The following is a 20,183-nucleotide window of genomic DNA, read 5'->3' as shown; positions in this document are numbered from 1 at the left end:
TGGAACCTCCTTACTCAGAGTACTGCTACCTTCTCACTGCCATAGGAATGCAGCTAGTTGACAGCTGGCTTCAAGACATGCTTCCCTGTGAGAGCTGAGGACAGGGCAGAACCCTCCCGCATCCTGCCTGACTGTAGTAGTAGCTGCTAACATCCTTATGTTAGTGGCTGGGAGAAGTTGCGGGAAAAGCATGTGTGAGCACTGGGCCTGTACTCCCGTGTATCTGAGTTGAATACAGCGATTTCCAATGGTCTTCTTCAATCACAGTGTAGCTAGGTTCCAACTCCCATGTCCGAGTGGGTAGCAGACATCTGCCTCCCATGCATACACACTTCTGAGAGTTGAGCTTATGGCCTGTACCTCCACATCCAGCCTGCTGGTACCCTTGGCTTCTAAAAGGCCAAGGCTCGCTGTTTGACAGAAGTGCTGGGAGAGGTAATTGGAATCACCCGGCACACAAGACTAGTGCCTCCAAGCTCAGTTCAGCGATTTCCTAGTAATTCCTGTGGTAGACTGGTGCTACATACTAAGTTCCATACGTGAGAGGGTAGCTGAACGCCTTGTCCAAAACCATCTTACTTCTGAGAGTTGAGCCCACCCTCAGTCCCTCACAGTTCCACACTGCCTGCAGAGTGAGTTTCACACGTCTTCACCAGAGACGATTGCCAGAGGCTTCTGAGTACAAGTTAACAATGCAGACCTGGAGGGTATCTCCAGGTGCAGTAGAGTGGTAATCTTGGAACCTCCTGACTCAGAGTACTGCTACCTTCTCACTGCCATAGGAATGCAGCTAGTTGACAGCTGGCTTCAAGACATGCTTCCCTGTGAGAGCTGAGGACAGGGCAGAACCCTCCCGCATCCTGTCTGACTGTAGGAGTAGCTGCTAACATCCTTATGTTAGTGGCTGGGAGAGGTTGCGGGAAAAGCATGTGTGAGCACTGGGCCTGAACTCCCGTGTATCTGAGTTGAATACAGCGATTTCCAATGGCCTTCTTCAATCACAGTGTAGCTATGTTCCAACTCCCATGTCCGAGTGGGTAGCAGACATCTGCCTCCCATGCATACACACTTCTGAGAGTTGAGCTTATGGCCTGTACCTCCACATCCAGCCTGCTGGTACCCTTGGCTTCTAAAAGGCCTAGGCTCGCTGTTTGACGGAAGTGCTGGGAGAGGTAATTGGAATCACCCGGCACACAAGACGAGTGCCTCCAAGCTCAATTCACGATTTCCCAGTAATTCTTGTGGTAGACAGGTGCTACATACTAAGTTCCATATGTGAGAAGGTAGCTGAACGCCTTGTCCAAAGGCATCTTACTTCTGAGAGTTGAGCACACCGTCAGTGCCTCACACTTCCACACTGCCTGCAGAGTGAGTTTCACACATCTTCACCAGAGACGATTGCCAGAGGCTTCTGAGTACAAGTTAACAATGCAGACCTGGAGGGTATCTCCAGGTGCAGTAGAGTGGTAATCTTGGAACCTCCTGACTCAGAGTACTGCTACCTTCTCACTGCCATAGGAATGCAGCTAGTTGACAGCTGGCTTCAAGACATGCTTCCCTGTGAGAGCTGAGGACAGGGCAGAACCCTCCCGCATCCTGCCTGACTGTAGGAGTAGCTGCTAACATCCTAATGTTAGTGGCTGGGAGAGGTTGCGGGAAAAGCATGTGTGAGCACTGGGCCTGAACTCCCGTGTATCTGAGTTGAATACAGCGATTTCCAATGGCCTTCTTCAATCACAGTGTAGCTAGGTTCCAACTCCCATGTCCGAGTGGGTAGCAGACATCTGCCTCCCATGCATACACACTTCTGAGAGTTGAGCTTATGGCCTGTACCTCCACATCCAGCCTGCTGGTACCCTTGGCTTCTAAAAGGCCTAGGCTCGCTGTTTGACGGAAGTGCTGGGAGAGGTAATTGGAATCACCCGGCACACAAGACTAGTGCCTCCAAGCTCAGTTCAGCGATTTCCTAGTAATTCCTGTGGTAGACTGGTGCTACATACTAAGTTCCATACGTGAGAGGGTAGCTGAACGCCTTGTCCAAAACCATCTAACTTCTGAGAGTTGAGCTCACCCTCAGTCCCTCACAGTTCCACACTGCCTGCAGAGTGAGTTTCGCAGGTCTTCAGCAGAGACGTTTGCCAGAGGCTTCTGAGACGCAGGGTAACAATGCAGACCTGGAGGGTATCCCCAGGTGCAGTCGACTGGTAATCTTGGAACCTCCTGACTCAGAATACTGCTACCTTCTCACTGCCATAGGAAGGCAGCTAGTTGATAGCTGGCTTCAAGACATGCTTCCTTGTGAGAGCTGAGGACAGGGCAGAACCCTCCCGCATGCTGCCTGACTGTAGGAGTAGCTGCTAACATCCTTATGTTAGTGGCTGGGAGAGGTTGCGGGAAAAGCATGTGTGAGCACTGGGCCTGAACTCCCGTGTATCTGAGTTGAATACAGCGATTTCCAACGGCTTTCCTCAACCAGAGTGTAGCTAGGTTCCAAATCCCATGTATGAGCGGGTAGAAGACATCTCCCTCCCATGCATACACACTTCTGAGAGTTGAGCTTATGGCCTGTACCTCCACATCCAGCCTGCTGGTACCCTTGGTTTCTAAAAGGCCTAGGCTCGCTGTTTGACGGAAGTGCTGAGAGAGGTAATTGGAATCTCCCGGCACACAAGACGAGTGCCTCCAAGCTCAATTCACGATTTCCCAGTAATTCTTGTGGTAGACAGGTGCTACATACTAAGTTCCATATGTGAGAAGGTAGATGAACGCCTTGTCCAAAAGCATCTTACTTCTGAGAGTTGAGCACACCCTCAGTCCCTCACACTTCCACACTGCCTGCAGAGTGAGTTTCACACGTCTTCACCAGAGACGATAGCCAGAGGCTTCTGAGTACAAGTTAACAATGCAGACCTGGAAGGTAACTCCAGGTGCAGTAGAGTGGTAATCTTGGAACCTCCTGACTTAGAGTACTGCTACCCTCTCACTGCCATAGGAATGCAGCTAGTTGACAGCTGGCTTCAAGACATGCTTCCCTGTGAGAGCTGAGGACAGGGCAGAACCCTCCCGCATCCTGCCTGACTGTAGGAGTAGCTGCTAACATCCTTATGTTAGTGGCTGGGAAAGGTTGCGGGAAAAGCATGTGTGAGCACTGGGCCTGAACTCCCGTGTATCTGAGTTGAATACAGCGATTTCCAATGGCCTTCTTCAATCACAGTGTAGCTAGGTTCCAACTCACATGTCCGAGTGGGTAGCAGACATCTGCCTCCCATGCATACACACTTCTGAGAGTTGAGCTTATGGCCTGTACCTCCACATCCAGCCTGCTGGTACCCTTGGCTTCTAAAAGGCCTAGGCTCGCTGTTTGACGGAAGTGCTGGGAGAGGTAATTGGAATCACCCGGCACACAAGACTAGTGCCTCCAAGCTCAGTTCAGCGATTTCCTAGTAATTCCTGTGGTAGACTGGTGCTACATACTAAGTTCCATACGTGAGAGGGTAGCTGAACGCCTTGTCCAAAACCATCTTACTTCTGAGAGTTGAGCTCAGCCTCAGTCCCTCACATTTCCACACTGCCTGCAGAGTGAGTTTCGCAGGTCTTCAGCAGAGACGTTTGCCAGAGGCTTCTGAGACGCAGGGTAACAATGCAGACCTGGAGGGTATCCCCAGGTGCAGTCGACTGGTAATCTTGGAACCTCCTGACTCAGAATACTGCTACCTTCTCACTGCCATAGGAATGCAGCTAGTTGACAGCTGGCTTCAAGACATGCTTCCCTGTGAGAGCTGAGGACAGGGCAGAACCCTCCCGCATGCTGCCTGACTGTAGCAGTAGCTGCTAACATCCTTATGTTAGTGGCTGGGAGAGGTTGCGGGAAAAGCATGTGTGAGCACTGGGCCTGAACTCCCGTGTATCTGAGTTGCATACAGCGATTTCCAAAGGCTTTCCTCAACCAGAGTGTAGCTAGGTTCCAAATCCCATGTACGAGCGGGTAGCAGACATCTGCCTCCCATGCATACACACTTCTGAGAGTTGAGCTTATGGCCTGTACCTCCACAGCCAGCCTGCTGGTACCCTTGGCTTCTAAAAGGCCTAGGCTCGCTGTTTGACGGAAGTGCTGGGAGAGGTAATTGGAATCTCCCGGCACACAAGACGAGTGCCTCCAAGCTCAATTCACGATTTCCCAGTAATTCTTGTGGTAGACAGGTGCTACATACTAAGTTCCATATGTGAGAAGGTAGCTGAACGCCTTGTCCAAAAGCATCTTACTTCTGAGAGTTGAGCCCACCCTCAGTCCCTACACTTCCACACTGCCTGCAGAGTGAGTTTCACACGTCTTCATCAGAGACGATTTCCAGAGGCTTCTGAGTACAAGTTAACAATGCAGACCTGGAGGGTATCTACAGGTGCAGTAGAGTGGTAATCTTGGAACCTCCTGACTCAGAGTACTGCTACCTTCTCACTGCCATAGGAATGCAGCTAGTTGACAGCTGGCTTCAAGACATGCTTCCCTGTGAGAGCTGAGGACAGGGCAGAACCCTCCCGCATCCTGCCTGACTGTAGGAGTAGCTGCTAACATCCTAATGTTAGTGGCTGGGAGAGGTTGCGGGAAAAGCATGTGTGAGCACTGGGCCTGAACTCCCGTGTATCTGAGTTGAATACAGCGATTTCCAATGGCCTTCTTCAATCACAGTGTAGCTAGGTTCCAACTCCCATGTCCGAGTGGGTAGCAGACATCTGCCTCCCATGCATACACACTTCTGAGAGTTGAGCTTATGGCCTGTACCTCCACATCCAGCCTGCTGGTACCCTTGTCTTCTAAAAGGCCAAGGCTCGCTGTTTGACGGAAGTGCTGTGAGAGGTAATTGGAATCACCCGGCACACAAGACTAGTGCCTCCAAGCTCAGTTCAGCGATTTCCTAGTAATTCCTGTGGTAGACTGGTGCTACATACTAAGTTCCATACGTGAGAGGGTAGCTGAACGCCTTGTCCAAAACCATCTTACTTCTGAGAGTTGAGCTCAGCCTCAGTCCCTCACAGTTCCACACTGCCTGCAGAGTGAGTTTCGCCGGTCTTCAGCAGAGACGTTTGCCAGAGGCTTCTGAGACGCAGGGTAACAATGCAGACCTGCAGGGTATCCCCAGGTGCAGTCGACTGGTAATCTTGGAACCTCCTGACTCAGAATACTGCTACCTTCTCACTGCCACAGGAATGCAGCTAGTTGACAGCTAGCTGGCTTCAAGACATGCTTCCCTGAGAGAGCTGAGGACAGGGCAGAACCCTCCCGCATTCTGCCGGACTGTAGGAATAGCTGCTAACATCCTAATGTTAGTGGCTGGGAGAGGTTGCGGGAAAAGCATGTGTGAGCACTGGGCCTGAACTCCCGTGTATCTGAGTTGAATACAGCGATTTCGAACGGCTTACCTCAACCAGAGTGTAGCTAGGTTCCAAATCCCATGTACGAGCGGGTAGCAGACATCTGCCTCCCATGCATACACACTTCTGAGAGTTGAGCTTATGGCCTGTACCTCCACAGCCAGCCTGCTGGTACCCTTGGCTTCTAAAAGGCCTAGGCTCGCTGTTTGACGGAAGTGCTGGGAGAGGTAATTGGAATCTCCCGGCACACAAGACGAGTGCCTCCAAGCTCAATTCACGATTTCCCAGTAATTCTTGTGGTAGACAACTGCTACATACTAAGTTCCATATGTGAGATGGTAGCTGAACGCCTTGTCCAAAAGCATCTTACTTCTGAGAGTTGAGCCCACCCTCAGTCCCTCACAGTTCCACACTGCCTGCAGAGTGAGTTTCACACGTCTTCACCAGAGACGATTGCCAGAGGCTTCTGAGTACAAGTTAACAATGCAGACCTGGAGGGTATCTCCAGGTGCAGTAGAGTGGTAATCTTGGAACCTCCTGACTCAGAGTACTGCTACCTTCTCCTGCCATAGGAATGCAGCTAGTTGACAGCTAGCTTCAAGACATGCTTCCCTGTGAGAGCTGAGGACAGGGCAGAACCCTCTCGCATCCTGCCTGACTGTAGGAGTAGCTGCTAACATCCTTATGTTAGTGGCTGGGAGAGGTTGCGGGAAAAGCATGTGTGAGCACTGGGCCTGAACTCCCGTGTATCTGAGTTGAATACAGCGATTTCCAATGGCCTTCTTCAATCACAGTGTAGCTAGGTTCCAACTCCCATGTCCGAGTGGGTAGCAGACATCTGCCTCCCATGCATACACACTTCTGAGAGTTGAGCTTATGGCCTGTACCTCCACATCCAGCCTGCTGGTACCCTTGGCTTCTAAAAGGGCTAGGCTCGCTGTTTGACGGAAGTGCTGGGAGAGGTAATTGGAATCACCCGGCACACAAGACTAGTGCCTCCAAGCTCAGTTCAGCGATTTCCTAGTAATTCCTGTGGTAGACTGGTGCTACATACTAAGTTCCATACGTGAGAGGGTAGCTGAACGCCTTGTCCAAAACCATCTTACTTCTGAGAGTTGAGCTCACCCTCAGTCCCTCACATTTCCACACTGCCTGCAGAGTGAGTTTCGCAGGTCTTCAGCAGAGACGTTTGCCAGAGGCTTCTGAGACGCAGGGTAACAATGCAGACCTGCAGGGTATCCCCAGGTGCAGTCGACTGGTAATCTTGGAACCTCCTGACTCAGAATACTGCTACCTTCTCACTGCCATAGGAATGCAGCTAGTTGACAGCTAGCTGGCTTCAAGACTTGCTTCCCTGAGAGAGCTGAGGACAGGGCAGAACCCTCCCGCATGCTGCCTGACTGTAGGAGTAGCTGCTAACATCCTAATGTTAGTGGCTGGGAGAGGTTGCGGGAAAAGCATGTGTGAGCACTGGGCCTGAACTCCCGTGTATCTGAGTTGAATACAGCGATTTCCAACGGCATCCCTCAACCAGAGTGTAGCTAGGTTCCAAATCCCATGTACGAGCAGGTAGCAGACATCTGCCTCCCATGCATACACACTTCTGAGAGTTGAGCTTATGGCCTGTACCTCCACAGCCAGCCTGCTGGTACCCTTGGCTTCTAAAAGGCCTAGGCTCGCTGTTTGACGGAAGTGCTGGGAGAGGTAATTGGAATCTCCCGGCACACAAGACGAGTGCCTCCAAGCTCAATTCACGATTTCCCAGTAATTCTTGTGGTAGACAGGTGCTACATACTAAGTTCCATATGTGAGATGGTAGCTGAACGCCTTGTCCAAAAGCATCTTACTTCTGAGAGTTGAGCCCACCCTCAGTCCCTCACAGTTCCACACTGCCTGCAGAGTGAGTTTCACACGTCTTCACCAGAGACGATTGCCAGAGGCTTCTGAGTACAAGTTAACAATGCAGACCTGGAGGGTATCTCCAGGTGCAGTAGAATGGTAATCTTGGAACCTCCTGACTCAGAGTACTGCTACCTTCTCCTGCCATAGGAATGTAGCTAGTTGACAGCTAGCTTCAAGACATGCTTCCCTGTGAGAGCTGAGGACAGGGCAGAACCCTCCCGCATCCTGCCTGACTGTAGGAGTAGCTGCTAACATCCTTATGTTAGTGGCTGGGAGAGGTTGCGGGAAAAGCATGTGTGAGCACTGGGCCTGAACTCCCGTGTATCTGAGTTGAATACAGCGATTTCCAATGGCCTTCTTCAATCACAGTGTAGCTAGGTTCCAACTCCCATGTCCGAGTGGGTAGCAGACATCTGCCTCCCATGCATACACACTTCTGAGAGTTGAGCTTATGGCCTGTACCTCCACATCCAGCCTGCTGGTACCCTTGGCTTCTAAAAGGCCTAGGCTCGCTGTTTGACGGAAGTGCTGGGAGAGGTAATTGGAATCACCCGGCACACAAGACTAGTGCCTCCAAGCTCAGTTCAGCGATTTCCTAGTAATTCCTGTGGTAGACTGGTGCTACATACTAAGTTCCATACGTGAGAGGGTAGCTGAACGCCTTGTCCAAAACCATCTGACTTCTGAGAGTTGAGCTCACCCTCAGTCCCTCACAGTTCCACATGCCTGCAGAGTGAGTTTCGCAGGTCTTCAGCAGAGACGTTTGCCAGAGGCTTCTGAGACGCAGGGTAACAATGCAGACCTGGAGGGTATCCCCAGGTGCAGTCGACTGGTAATCTTGGAACCTCCTGACTCAGAATACTGCTACTTTCTCACTGCCATAGGAATGCAGCTAGTTGACAGCTGGCTTCAAGACATGCTTCCCTGTGAGAGCTGAGGACAGGGCAGAACCCTCCCGCATGCTGCCTGACTGTAGGAGTAGCTGCTAACATCCTTATGTTAGTGGCTGGGAAAGGTTGCGTGAAAAGCATGTGTGAGCACTGGGCCTGAACTCCCGTGTATCTGAGTTGAATAAAGCGATTTCCAACGGCTTTCCTCAACTAGAGTGTAGCTAGGTTCCAAATCCCATGTACGAGCGGGTAACAAACATCTGCCTCCCATGCATACACACTTCTGAGAGTTGAGCTTATGGCCTGTACCTCCACAGCCAGCCTGCTGGTACCCTTGGCTTCTAAAAGGCCTAGGCTCGCTGTTTGACGGAAGTGCTGGGAGAGGTAATTGGAATCACCCGGCACACAAGACTAGTGCCTCCAAGTTCAGTTCAGCGATTTCCTAGTAATTCCTGTGGTAGACTGGTGCTACATACTAAGTTCCATACGTGAGAGGGTAGCTGAACGCCTTGTCCAAAACCATCTTACTTCTGAGAGTTGAGCTCAGCCTCAGTCCCTCACAGTTTCACACTTCCTGCAGAGTGAGTTTCGCAGGTCTTCAGCAGAGACGTTTGCCAGAGGCTTCTGAGACGCAGGGTAACAATGCAGACCTGGAGGGTATCCCCAGGTGCAGTCGACTGGTAATCTTGGAACCTCCTGACTCAGAATACTGCTACCTTCTCACTGCCATAGGAATGCAGCTAGTTGACAGCTGGCTTCAAGACATGCTTTCCTGTGAGAGCTGAGGACAGGGCAGAACCCTCCCGCATGCTGCCTGACTGTAGGAGTAGCTGCTAACATCCTTATGTTAGTGGCTGGGAGAGGTTGCGGGAAAAGCATGTGTGAGCACTGGGCCTGAACTCCCGTGTATCTGAGTTGAATACAGCGATTTCCAACGGCTTTCCTCAACCAGAGTGTAGCTAGGTTCCAAATCCCATGTACGAGCGGGTAGCAGACATCTGCCTCCCATGCATACACACTTCTGAGAGTTTTGCTTATGGCCTGTACCTCCACATCCAGCCTGCTGGTACCCTTGGCTTCTAAAAGGCCTAGGCTCCCTGTTTGACGGAAGTGCTGGGAGAGGTAATTGTAATCTCCCGGCACACAAGACGAGTGCCTCCAAGCTCAATTCACGATTTCCCAGTAATTCTTGTGGTAGACAGGTGCTACATACTAAGTTCCATATGTGAGAAGGTAGCTGAACGCCTTGTCCAAAAGCATCTTACTTCTCAGAGTTGAGCCCACCCTCAGTCCCTCACAGTTCCACACTGCCTGCAGAGTGAGTTTCACGCGTCTTCACCAGAGACGATTGCCAGAGTCTTCTGAGTACAAGTTAACAATGCAGACCTGGAGGGTATCTCCAGGTACAGTAGAGTGGTAATCTTGGAACCTCCTTACTCAGAGTACTGCTGCCTTCTCACTGCCATAGGAATGCAGCTAGTTGACAGCTGGCTTCAAGACATGCTTCCCTGTGAGAGCTGAGGACAGGGCAGAACCCTCCCGCATCCTGCCTGACTGTAGTAGTAGCTGCTAACATCCTTATGTTAGTGGCTGGGAGAAGTTGCGGGAAAAGCATGTGTGAGCACTGGGCCTGTACTCCCGTGTATCTGAGTTGAATACAGCGATTTCCAATGGTCTTCTTCAATCACAGTGTAGCTAGGTTCCAACTCCCATGTCCGAGTGGGTAGCAGACATCTGCCTCCCATGCATACACACTTCTGAGAGTTGAGCTTATGGCCTGTACCTCCACATCCAGCCTGCTGGTACCCTTGGCTTCTAAAAGGCCAAGGCTCGCTGTTTGACGGAAGTGCTGGGAGAGGTAATTGGAATCACCCGGCACACAAGACTAGTGCCTCCAAGCTCAGTTCAGCGATTTCCTAGTAATTCCTGTGGTAGACTGGTGCTACATACTAAGTTCCATACGTGAGAGGGTAGCTGAACGCCTTGTCCAAAACCATCTTACTTCTGAGAGTTGAGCTCAGCCTCAGTCCCTCACAGTTCCACACTGCCTGCAGAGTGAGTTTCACAGGTCTTCAGCAGAGACGTTTGCCAGAGGCTTCTGAGACGCAGGGTAACAATGCAGACCTGGAGGGTATCCCCAGGTGCAGTCGACTGGTAATCTTGGAACCTCCTGACTCAGAATACTGCTACCTTCTCACTGCCATAGGAATGCAGCTAGTTGACAGCTGGCTTCAAGACATGCTTCCCTGTGAGAGCTGAGGACAGGGCAGAACCCTCCCGCATGCTGCCTGACTGTAGGAGTAGCTGCTAACATCCTAATGTTAGTGGCTGGGAGAGGTTGCAGGAAAAGCATGTGTGAGCACTGGGCCTGAACTCCCGTGTATCTGAGTTGAATACAGCGATTTCCAGTGGCCTTCTTCAATCACAGTGTAGCTAGGTTCCAACTCCCATGTCCGAGTGGGTAGCAGACATCTGCATCCCATGCATACACACTTCTGAGAGTTGAGCTTATGGCCTGTACCTCCACATCCAGCCTGCTGGTACCCTTGGCTTCTAAAAGGCCTAGGCTCGCTGTTTGACGGAAGTGCTGGGAGAGGTAATTGGAATCACCCGGCACACAAGACTAGTGCCTCCAAGCTCAGTTCAGCGATTTCCTAGTAATTCCTGTGGTAGACTGGTGCTACATACTAAGTTCCATACGTGAGAGGGTAGCTGAACGCCTTGTCCAAAACCATCTTACTTCTGAGAGTTGAGCTCAGCCTCAGTCCCTCACAGTTCCACACTGCCTGCAGAGTGAGTTTCGCAGGTCTTCAGCAGAGACGTTTGCCAGAGGCTTCTGAGACGCAGGGTAACAATGCAGACTTGGAGGGTATCCCCAGGTGCAGTCGACTGGTAATCTTGGAACCTCCTGACTCAGAATACTGCTACCTTCTCACTGCCATAGGAATACAGCTAGTTGCCAGCTAGCTGGCTTCAAGACTTGCTTCCCTGAGAGAGCTGAGGACAGGGCAGAACCCTCCCGCATGCTGCCTGACTGTAGGAGTAGCTGCTAACATCCTAATGTTACTGGCTGGGAGAGGTTGCGGGAAAAGCATGTGTGAGCACTGGGCTTGAACTCCCGTGTATCTGAGTTGAATACAGCGATTTCCAACGGCTTCCCTCAACCAGAGTGTAGCTAGGTTCCAAATCCCATGTACGAGCGGGTAGCAGACATCTGCCTCCCATGCATACACACTTCTGAGAGTTGAGCTTATGGCCTGTACCTCCACAGCCAGCCTGCTGGTACCCTTGGCTTCTAAAAGGCCTAGGCTCGCTGTTTGACGGAAGTGCTGGGAGATGTAATTGGAATCTCCCGGCACACAAGACGAGTGCCTCCAAGCTCAATTCACGATTTCCCAGTAATTCTTGTGGTAGACAGGTGCTACATACTAAGTTCCATATGTGAGATGGTAGCTGAACGCCTTGTCCAAAAGCATCTTACTTCTGAGAGTTGAGCACACCCTCAGTCCCTCACACTTCCACACTGCCTGCAGAGTGAGTTTCACACGTCTTCACCAGAGACGATTGCCAGAGGCTTCTGAGTACAAGTTAACAATGCAGACCTGGAGGGTATCTCCAGGTGCAGTAGAGTGGTAATCTTGGAACCTCCTGACTCAGAGTACTGCTACCTTCTCCTGCCATAGGAATGCAGCTAGTTGACAGCTAGCTTCAAGACATGCTTCCCTGTGAGAGCTGAGGACAGGGCAGAACCCTCTCGCATCCTGCCTGACTGTAGGAGTAGCTGCTAACATCCTTATGTTAGTGGCTGGGAGAGGTTGCGGGAAAAGCATGTGTGAGCACTGGGCCTGAACTCCCGTGTATCTGAGTTGAATACAGCGATTTCCAATGGCCTTCTTCAATCACAGTGTAGCTAGGTTCCAACTCCCATGTCCGAGTGGGTAGCAGACATCTGCCTCCCATGCATACACACTTCTGAGAGTTGAGCTTATGGCCTGTACCTCCACATCCAGCCTGCTGGTACCCTTGGCTTCTAAAAGGGCTAGGCTCGCTGTTTGACGGAAGTGCTGGGAGAGGTAATTGGAATCACCCGGCACACAAGACTAGTGCCTCCAAGCTCAGTTCAGCGATTTCCTAGTAATTCCTGTGGTAGACTGGTGCTACATACTAAGTTCCATACGTGAGAGGGTAGCTGAACGCCTTGTCCAAACCATCTTACTTCTGAGAGTTGAGCTCACCCTCAGTCCCTCACATTTCCACACTGCCTGCAGAGTGAGTTTCGCAGGTCTTCAGCAGAGACGTTTGCCAGAGGCTTCTGAGACGCAGGGTAACAATGCAGACCTGCAGGGTATCCCCAGGTGCAGTCGACTGGTAATCTTGGAACCTCCTGACTCAGAATACTGCTACCTTCTCACTGCCATAGGAATGCAGCTAGTTGACAGCTAGCTGGCTTCAAGACTTGCTTCCCTGAGAGAGCTGAGGACAGGGCAGAACCCTCCCGCATGCTGCCTGACTGTAGGAGTAGCTGCTAACATCCTAATGTTAGTGGCTGGGAGAGGTTGCGGGAAAAGCATGTGTGAGCACTGGGCCTGAACTCCCGTGTATCTGAGTTGAATACAGCGATTTCCAACGGCATCCCTCAACCAGAGTGTAGCTAGGTTCCAAATCCCATGTACGAGCAGGTAGCAGACATCTGCCTCCCATGCATACACACTTCTGAGAGTTGAGCTTATGGCCTGTACCTCCACAGCCAGCCTGCTGGTACCCTTGGCTTCTAAAAGGCCTAGGCTCGCTGTTTGACGGAAGTGCTGGGAGAGGTAATTGGAATCTCCCGGCACACAAGACGAGTGCCTCCAAGCTCAATTCACGATTTCCCAGTAATTCTTGTGGTAGACAGGTGCTACATACTAAGTTCCATATGTGAGATGGTAGCTGAACGCCTTGTCCAAAAGCATCTTACTTCTGAGAGTTGAGCCCACCCTCAGTCCCTCACAGTTCCACACTGCCTGCAGAGTGAGTTTCACACGTCTTCACCAGAGACGATTGCCAGAGCATTCTGAGTACAAGTTAACAATGCAGACCTGGAGGGTATCTCCAGGTGCAGTAGAATGGTAATCTTGGAACCTCCTGACTCAGAGTACTGCTACCTTCTCCTGCCATAGGAATGCAGCTAGTTGACAGCTAGCTTCAAGACATGCTTCCCTGTGAGAGCTGAGGACAGGGCAGAACCCTCCCGCATCCTGCCTGACTGTAGGAGTAGCTGCTAACATCCTTATGTTAGTGGCTGGGAGAGGTTGCGGGAAAAGCATGTGTGAGCACTGGGTCTGAACTCCCGTGTATCTGAGTTGAATACAGCGATTTCCAATGGCCTTCTTCAATCACAGTGTAGCTAGGTTCCAACTCCCATGTCCGAGTGGGTAGCAGACATCTGCCTCCCATGCATACACACTTCTGAGAGTTGAGCTTATGGCCTGTACCTCCACATCCAGCCTGCTGGTACCCTTGGCTTCTAAAAGGCCTAGGCTCGCTGTTTGACGGAAGTGCTGGGAGAGGTAATTGGAATCACCCGGCACACAAGACTAGTGCCTCCAAGCTCAGTTCAGCGATTTCCTAGTAATTCCTGTGGTAGACTGGTGCTACATACTAAGTTCCATACGTGAGAGGGTAGCTGAACGCCTTGTCCAAAACCATCTTACTTCTGAGAGTTGAGCTCAGCCTCAGTCCCTCACAGTTCCACATGCCTGCAGAGTGAGTTTCGCAGGTCTTCAGCAGAGACGTTTGCCAGAGGCTTCTGAGACGCAGGGTAACAATGCAGACCTGGAGGGTATCCCCAGGTGCAGTCGACTGGTAATCTTGGAACCTCCTGACTCAGAATACTGCTACTTTCTCACTGCCATAGGAATGCAGCTAGTTGACAGCTGGCTTCAAGACATGCTTCCCTGTGAGAGCTGAGGACAGGGCAGAACCCTCCCGCATGCTGCCTGACTGTAGGAGTAGCTGCTAACATCCTTATGTTAGTGGCTGGGAGAGGTTGCGTGAAAAGCATGTGTGAGCACTGGGCCTGAACTCCCGTGTATCTGAGTTGAATAAAGCGATTTCCAACGGCTTTCCTCAACTAGAGTGTAGCTAGGTTCCAAATCCCATGTACGAGCGGGTAACAAACATCTGCCTCCCATGCATACACACTTCTGAGAGTTGAGCTTATGGCCTGTACCTCCACAGCCAGCCTGCTGGTACCCTTGGCTTCTAAAAGGCCTAGGCTCGCTGTTTGACGGAAGTGCTGGGAGAGGTAATTGGAATCACCCGGCACACAAGACTAGTGCCTCCAAGTTCAGTTCAGCGATTTCCTAGTAATTCCTGTGGTAGACTGGTGCTACATACTAAGTTCCATACGTGAGAGGGTAGCTGAACGCCTTGTCCAAAACCATCTTACTTCTGAGAGTTGAGCTCAGCCTCAGTCCCTCACAGTTTCACACTTCCTGCAGAGTGAGTTTCGCAGGTCTTCAGCAGAGACGTTTGCCAGAGGCTTCTGAGACGCAGGGTAACAATGCAGACCTGGAGGGTATCCCCAGGTGCAGTCGACTGGTAATCTTGGAACCTCCTGACTCAGAATACTGCTACCTTCTCACTGCCATAGGAATGCAGCTAGTTGACAGCTGGCTTCAAGACATGCTTTCCTGTGAGAGCTGAGGACAGGGCAGAACCCTCCCGCATGCTGCCTGACTGTAGGAGTAGCTGCTAACATCCTTATGTTAGTGGCTGGGAGAGGTTGCGGGAAAAGCATGTGTGAGCACTGGGCCTGAACTCCCGTGTATCTGAGTTGAATACAGCGATTTCCAGTGGCCTTCTTCAATCACAGTGTAGCTAGGTTCCAACTCCCATGTCCGAGTGGGTAGCAGATATCTGCATCCCATGCATACACACTTCTGAGAGTTGAGCTTATGGCCTGTACCTCCACATCCAGCCTGCTGGTACACTTGGCTTCTAAAAGGCCTAGGCTTGCTGTTTGACGGAAGTGCTGGGAGAGGTAATTGGAATCACCCGGCACACAAGACTAGTGCCTCCAAGCTCAGTTCAGCGATTTCCTAGTAATTCCTGTGGTAGACTGGTGCTACATACTAAGTACCATACGTGAGAGGGTAGCTGAACGCCTTGTCCAAAACCATCTTACTTCTGAGAGTTGAGCTCAGCCTCAGTCCCTCACAGTTCCACACTGCCTGCAGAGTGAGTTTCGCAGGTCTTCAGCAGAGACGTTTCCCAGAGGCTTCTGAGACGCAGGGTAACAATGCAGACTTGGAGGGTATCCCCAGGTGCAGTCGACTGGTAATCTTGGAACCTCCTGACTCAGAATACTGCTACCTTCTCACTGCCATAGGAATGCAGCTAGTTGCCAGGAGCTGGCTTCAAGACTTGCTTCCCTTAGAGAGCTGAGGACAGGGCAGAACCCTTCCGCATGCTGCCTGACTGTAGGAGTAGCTGCTAACATCCTAATGTTAGTGGCTGGGAGAGGTTGCGGGAAAAGCATGTGTGAGCACTGGGCCTGAACTCCCGTGTATCTGAGTTGAATACAGCGATTTCCAACGGCTTCCCTCAACCAGAGTGTAGCTAGGTTCCAAATCCCATGTACGAGCGGGTAGCAGACATCTGCCTCCCATGCATACACACTTCTGAGAGTTGAGCTTATGGCCTGTACCTCCACATCCAGCCTGCTGGTACCCTTGGCTTCTAAAAGGCCTAGGCTCGCTGTTTGACGGAAGTGCTGGGAGAGGTAATTGGAATCTCCCGGCACACAAGACGAGTGCCTCCAAGCTCAATTCACGATTTCCCAGTAATTCTTGTGGTAGACAGGTGCTACATACTAAGTTCCATATGTGAGATGGTAGCTGAACGCCTTGTCCAAAAGCATCTTACTTCTGAGAGTTGAGCACACCCTCAGTCCCTCACACTTCCACACTGCCTGCAGAGTGAGTTTCACACGTCTTCACCAGAGACGATTGCCAGAGGCTTCTGAGTACAAGTTAACAATGCAGACCTGGAGGGTATCTCCAGGTGCAGTAGAGTGGTAATCTTGGAACCTCCTGACTCAGAGTACTGCTACCTTCTCCTGCCATAGGAATGCAGCTAGTTGACAGCTGGCTTCAAGACATGCTTCCCTGTGAGAGCTGAGGACAGGGCAGAACCCTCCCGCATCCTGCCTGACTGTAGGCTTAGCTGCAAACATCCTTATGTTAGTGGCTGGGAGAGGTTGCGGGAAAAGCATGTGTGAGCACTGGGCCTGAACTCCCGTGTATCTGAGTTGAATACAGCGATTTCCAATGGCCTTCTTCAATCACAGTGTATCTAGGTTCCAACTCCCATGTCCGAGTGGGTAGCAGACATCTGCCTCCCATGCATACACACTTCTGAGAGTTGAGCTTATGGCCTGTACCTCCACATCCAGCCTGCTGGTACCCTTGGCTTCTAAAAGGCCTAGGCTCACTGTTTGACGGAAGTGCTGGCAGAGGTAATTGGAATCACCCCGCACAGAAGACTAGTGCCTCCAAGCTCAGTTCAGCGATTTCCTAGTAATTCCTGTGGTAGACTGGTGCTACATACTAAGTTCCATACGTGAGAGGGTAGCTGAACGCCTTGTCCAAAACCATCTTACTTCGGAGAGTTGAGCTCAGCCTCAGTCCCTCACAGTTCCACACTGCCTGCAGAGTGAGTTTCGCAGGTCTTCAGCAGAGACGTTTGCCAGAGGTTTCTGAGACGCAGGGTAACAATGCAGACCTGGAGGGTATCCCCAGGTGCAGTAGACTGGTAATCTTGGAACCTCCTGACTCAGAATACTGCTACCTTCTCACTGCCATAGGAATGCAGCTAGTTGACAGCTGGCTTCAAGGCATGCTTCCCTGTGAGAGCTGAGGACAGGGCAGAACCCTCCCGCATGCTGCCTGACTGTAGGAGTAGCTGCTAACTTCCTAATATTAGTGGCTGGGAGAGGTTGAGGGAAAAGCATGTGTGAGCACTGGGCCTGAACTCCCGTGTATCTGAGTTGTATACAGCGATTTCCAACGAATTTCCTCAACCAGAGTGTAGCTAGGTTCCAAATCCCATGTACGAGCGGGTAGCAGACATCTGCCTCCCATGCATACACACTTCTGAGAGTTGAGCTTATGGCCTGTACCTCCACATCCAGCCTGCTGGTACCCTTGGCTTCTAAAAGGCCTAGGCTCGCTGTTTGACGGAAGTGCTGGGAGAGGTAATTGGAATCTCCCGGCACACAAGACGAGTGCCTCCAAGCTCAATTCACGATTTCCCAGTAATTCTTGTGGTAGACAGGTGCTACATACTAAGTTCCATATGTGAGAAGGTAGCTGAACGCCTTGTCCAAAAGCATCTTACTTCTGAGAGTTGAGCCCACCCTCAGTCCCTCACAGTTCCACACTGCCTGCAGAGTGAGTTTCACACGTCTTCACCAGAGACCATTGCCAGAGGCTTCTGAGTACAAGTTAACAATGCAGACCTGGAGGGTATCTCCAGGTGCAGTAGAGTGGTAATCTTGGAACCTCCTGACTCAGAGTACTGCTACCTTCTCAGTGCCATAGGAATGCAGCTAGTTGACAGCTGGCTTCAAGACATGCTTCCCTGTGAGAGCTGAGGACAGGGCAGAACCCTCCCGCATCCTGCCTGACTGTAGGAGTAGCTGCTAACATCCTTATGTTAGTGGCTGGGAGAGGTTGCGGGAAAAGCATGTGTGAGCACTGGGCCTGAACTCCCGTGTATCTGAGTTGAATACAGCGATTGCCAATGGCCTTCTTCAATCACAGTGTAGCTAGGTTCCAACTCCCATGTCCGAGTGGGTAGCAGACATCTGCCTCCCATGCATACACACTTCTGAGAGTTGAGCTTATGGCCTGTACCTCCACATCCAGCCTGCTGGTACCCTTGGCTTCTAAAAGGCCTAGGCTCGCTGTTTGACGGAAGTGCTGGGAGAGGTAATTGGAATCACCCGGCACACAAGACTAGTGCCTCCAAGCTGAGTTTAGCGATTTCCTAGTAATTCCTGTGGTAGACTGGTGCTACATACTAAGTTCCATACGTGAGAGGGTAGCTGAACGCCTTGTCCAAAACCATCTTACTTCTGAGAGTTGAGCTCAGCCTCAGTCCCTCACAGTTCCACACTGCCTGCAGAGTGAGTTTCGCAGGTCTTCAGCAGAGACGTTTGCCAGAGGCTTCTGAGACGCAGGGTAACAATGCAGACCTGGAGGGTTTCCCCAGGTGCAGTCGACTGGTAATCTTGGAACCTCCTGACTCAGAATACTGCTACCTTCTCACTGCCATAGGAATGCAGCTAGTTGACAGCTAGCTGGCTTCAAGACATGCTTCCCTGAGAGAGCTTAGGACAGGGCAGAACCCTCCCGCATGCTGCCTGACTGTAGGTGTAGCTGCTAACATCCTTATGTTAGTGGCTGGGAGAGGTTGCGGGAAAAGCATGTGTGAGCACTGGGCCTGAACTTCCGTGTATCTGAGTTGAATACAGTGATTTCCAACGGCTTTCCTCAACAGAGTGTAGCTAGATTCCAAATCCCATGTACGAGCGGGTAGCAGACATCTGCCTCCCATGCGTACACACTTCTGAGAGTTGAGCTTATGGCCTGTATCTCCACAGCCAGCCTGCTGGTACCCTTGGCTTCTAAAAGGCCTAGGCTCGCTGTTTGACGGAAGTGCTGGGAGAGGTAATTGGAATCACCCGGCACACAAGACTAGTGCCTCCAAGCTCAGTTCAGCGATTTCCTAGTAATTCCTGTGGTAGACTGGTGCTACATACTAAGTTCCATACGTGAGAGGGTAGCTGAACGCCTTGTCCAAAACCATCTTACTTCTGAGAGTTGAGCTCACCCTCAGTCCCTCACAGTTCCACACTGCCTGCAGAGTGAGTTTCGCAGGTCTTCAGCAGAGACGTTTGCCAGAGGCTTCTGAGACGCAGGGTAACAATGCAGACCTGGAGGGTATCCCCAGGTGCAGTCGACTGGTAATCTTGGAACCTCCTGACTCAGAATACTGCTACCTTCTCACTGCCATAGGAATGCAGCTAGTTGACAGCTGGCTTCAAGACATGCTTCCCTGTGAGAGCTGAGGACAGGGCAGAACCTTCCCGCATGCTGCCTGACTGTAGGAGTAGCTGCTAACATCCTTATGTTAGTGGCTGGGAGAGGTTGCGGGAAAAGCATGTGTGAGCACTGGGCCTGAACTCCCGTGTATCTGAGTTGAATACAGCGATTTCCAACGGCTTTCCTCAACCAGAGTGTAGCTACGTTCCAAATCCCATGTCCGAGTGGGTAGAAGACATCTGCCTCCCATGCATACACACTTCTGAGAGTTGAGCTTATGGCCTGTACCTCCACATCCAGCCTGCTGGTACCGTTGGCTTCTAAAAGGCCTAGGCTCGCTGTTTGACGGAAGTGCTGGGAGAGGTAATTGGAATCTCTTGGCACACAAGACGAGTGCCTCCAAGCTCAATTCACGATTTGCCAGTAATTCTTGTGGTAGACAGGTGCCACATACTAAGTTCCATATGTGAGATGGTAGCTGAACGCCTTGTCCAAAAGCATCTTACTTCTGAGAGTTGAGCCCACCCTCAGTCCCTCACAGTTCCACACTGCCTGCAGAGTGAGTTTCACACGTCTTCACCAGAGACGATTGCCAGAGGCTTCTGAGTACAAGTTAACAATGCAGACCTCGAGGGTATCTCCAGGTGCAGTAGAGTGGTAATCTTGGAACCTCCTGACTCAGAGTACTGCTACCTTCTCACTGTCATAGGAATGCAGCTAGTTGACAGCTGGCTTCAAGACATGCTTCCCTGTGAGAGCTGAGGACAGGGCAGAACCCTCCCGCATCCTGCCTGACTGTAGGAGTAGCTGCTAACATCCTTATGTTAGTGGCTGGGAGAGGTTGCGGGAAAAGCATGTGTGAGCACTGGGCCTGAACTCCCGTGTATCTGAGTTGAATACAGCGATTTCCAATGGCCTTCTTCAATCACAG

This window comes from Canis lupus, chromosome 7, assembly GCF_048164855.1.
Source record: "Canis lupus baileyi chromosome 7, mCanLup2.hap1, whole genome shotgun sequence".
In the NCBI taxonomy this organism is placed as follows: domain Eukaryota; kingdom Metazoa; phylum Chordata; class Mammalia; order Carnivora; family Canidae; genus Canis; species Canis lupus.
Note: the sequence above shows the minus strand (reverse complement) of the source record.